Source organism: Pygoscelis adeliae, unplaced genomic scaffold (genome assembly GCF_000699105.1).
Source record: "Pygoscelis adeliae isolate BGI_AS28 unplaced genomic scaffold, ASM69910v1 Scaffold402, whole genome shotgun sequence".
In the NCBI taxonomy this organism is placed as follows: Eukaryota; Metazoa; Chordata; class Aves; order Sphenisciformes; family Spheniscidae; genus Pygoscelis; species Pygoscelis adeliae.
Genome location: NW_008824411.1, coordinates 6,877,794 through 6,880,757, shown reverse-complemented (window position 1 = coordinate 6,880,757; position 2,964 = coordinate 6,877,794). Strand labels below are relative to the sequence as shown.

Below are 2,964 nucleotides of genomic sequence, written 5' to 3'. Positions count from 1 at the left end.
GACGGCCCCCGGCCCCCCACGGCAGCTCTGGGAACTGGCTGCCCCCTCCCTGCGGCAGAAGGGAAGATGCTGAAAACCTCTGGCTGTGCCCCATGGCCCCTTGGGGGGCTGGCGCAGGGGACTGTCGTTTATCCCAGGGACGCCCCTCCTAGGGCTTGGTGGAGGGCGCAGATCTCCCCGTTCCTTCCCCTGCTCCTCCATCCTTTCATACAACTCTGCGTGCTTCTCTCCCCTCCCACCCTCCCTGCAGGTGCCCCTGGGCACCCTGGCTAGTGCCCAGCACCGCAGCACGCAGCTACCCATCAGCCTGGGCTTGGTGGTCTGCTGCCTCCCGAGACCCCTCCCGGGCTTTGCCCCCACTGAGGACCAGAGCCTGAAAACTTCAGTGTGGCCATGCTTTGGCTTTAGGACCCTCCCTGTGCCGTTTTCTGCAGTGGTGATTACATGCAGCTCTTGCTGCTGCTGCTTTCTTTCCTTGCAACTTGTTGGTTAACTTGCTGGCTTCTCCAGTGGGCGTGGGAGAGCTTGCCCCGGTGCCAAGTAGCAATGCCTTGGTCTGATGCAACAGGTACCTTGGGGAAACCCTCTGGTGAGATGCAGGGATGCAGGACAGGTCACCAACCCTGCTGAGCAACACCCTTTGCAGCTCCCACACACCAGGTCGAGCCTCTGCCGGGCAGGAGCTGGTCCTGGCTGGGGAGCTGCAAAGCCCCCAGGCTTGGGGGTGGGGGGGTGACCTGGAGGTGAAGGGGCAGCTCAGGGGGGCTGAATTCCCCGTGGCATCCCTAAATCTGCCCCTGCTGGCAGCATCCCCTGGGTGGGCGGCTGCAGGAGCATCAGTGCTGTAACCAGGATGGGGACGTGGCAATTCCCCGTGGCATCCCTAAATCTGCCCCTGCTGGCAGCATCCCCTGGGTGGGCGGCTGCAGGCGGATCACTGCTGTTGCCAGGGTGGGGGCGTGGCAGCTCAGCTCGGAGCCCTGCAGGGCAGTGGCCAGGCTGGCCTGCCTGCTTTTCCAGAATATGACAAATTCTTGTGCTTTTTCAGCACGGTGTGGGAGGGCCATTGCCCCTTCGGCTTTCATTTAAAGCAAGAAGGAGCTGGGGTGTTGCCGCTGGCCCGATGTGGGCCGGGGTCCCGTGCTGGTGTGGCGCAATGTCTCATCTCCAGGCAGCCGCTGTCTCCTAGAGACTAGAGCTTCACCGCCACGCGGTAAAAACTCCCTAGCATTATTCTTTCCTGGAATTTACAATGCATGAGGGAGATGGGCTCATTTTATATTTTTTTTTTCCAGAAGTAAGTGACATATCCCCATGTGAGTGCTGGGAATGGGTGTGCTCCAGGTGTGGGAGCTGAGCATCCCTGGCCATCCCCTGCCTAGCTGTCCTCTCTTTCCAAGAAACTCATCCACCCCAGAGCTCCTCTGCACTGCTTGAGCTCTCGAGGGCTTGGGGATGGACAAGGCTTTTTGGTGATGAGCTTGGTGATGTTGGCCAGGCAAGTTGTTCCCATCCTTGTAGTTGTAGCCTGGCACATGCAGCCGGTGCCTTTCGGTAGGGCCAGGGAAAAAGTGTGAGCATCTCAGCTACCTGGCCTGCAGCCCATGGCATCGCTCCTGGGCGAGGGTGGTTTGGGGAGGTGAGCGTTGGCTTTCAGCCACAGTCAAAGAGAGCTGCTGGCCTCAGGAGGGAGATGGACTGGTCCCGGCACTGCGGGTCAGAGCAGGCACGGCACTGGGGAAAGCCAAGGAGGCTGGGGTGGAGTGTGGGAAGGGGTGGAGGCTCTTCTTCATCCAGCTCCAGTTGACTAGGTAATAGGGCTAAAAATAACTGGTGATTCAGGCCTGTATATCTGCTGGGTAACTGTATAATTATAACCAGCAGCCTCTGCAGTTTGGCTTCCCAGTGTAAATAGGGATGATGCATGGAGGGGAAGGAGGAGAAATACGAGCAACTGGGATTGGGATGCTGCTCTGTGGGGAGATGAGTCTTTGCCGCTGGAAAGCGCAGTGCATTACCTCCACTGGAGCTGCTCTTTTTACTGGTCCTGCTCAAAACATGAGGCAGCTGCTGGTTTGGCTGTAGGAACATCTACTCCTCCTTTGGAAACAAAGCCTCGTCCTTCCTGCTCTCCTTCTGCTGATGGCCAGGCCTTTAGCCCTGATTTCATTTGTTTGGCTGCCTGGAAAGCTGCAATTCAGTTAGCACATGAGATGGGCTGCAGCTCATCTATATCTGCTCAGTTCTTCATCCACTTAATCACATTTGACCTGGATAAGATCCCTCTCCTGCCCCAGAAAGGCCAGATGACATCGTGTGGCTCTGGCTCTGTCCCCAAGGACAGCCTCTGGCTGCAGGCGCACAACGTTCACTGTACCTGTCCCCCCAGTTTAGCAGGGGAGAGCGATGTCCACCAGTCAGTCCTCCGGGGACCCTGCTGTTCCCTGCAGTGAGGGCTTTCTCCTATCTCAGCCCCTTTGAGGACCAAATCTGGTGTTGGGCTGGCCAAGAGCAGCCGGGGTGTCTGCAAAGCCGCAGTGCACATCCCTGGTCCAACACACATGGGGATTTTGCTCTGTGGGACGCACACCCATGTGTGCCTGAACCATTTTGCTCGTGATGACTCCCACTTTGACTCGGGCTTCTCTGCTGTGCGGGCACTACCCCTCAGGAACCCTGGTAGTGTTATGCCACACCTGGGCAAGCATCTCCTGCACCTTTGCTTTTGCCCAGCCAAGATTTCGGCAGGTCTTGCCTCCCCACGGGAAGAGCTGCGCCATGTCATGCTGTCCTTGGGCAGCTCCCTCCTTGCGCTACCCAAGAACATATCTTCTTCCCGCGCCCCCCCTCCCTCCCCCCCAGCTGTTTTCTGTGCCCTTCATTCATCAGATTTTTAAAATGTTTTTTTGGGGAGGGGCGAGTAGGTGTAATGGCAGGGGCCGCTTTTTTTTAGCCCGGGAGGGG

General features: G+C 58.0%; 1 protein-coding gene across 1 annotated transcript in view; it reads left to right on the top strand.

The window, feature by feature from the left end:
• The window catches only part of CACNA1E (calcium channel, voltage-dependent, R type, alpha 1E subunit), a 101,400-nt gene that overhangs the window by 984 nt on the left and 97,452 nt on the right, over nt 1-2,964 (top strand). The gene's annotated exons all lie outside the window — the stretch shown is intronic.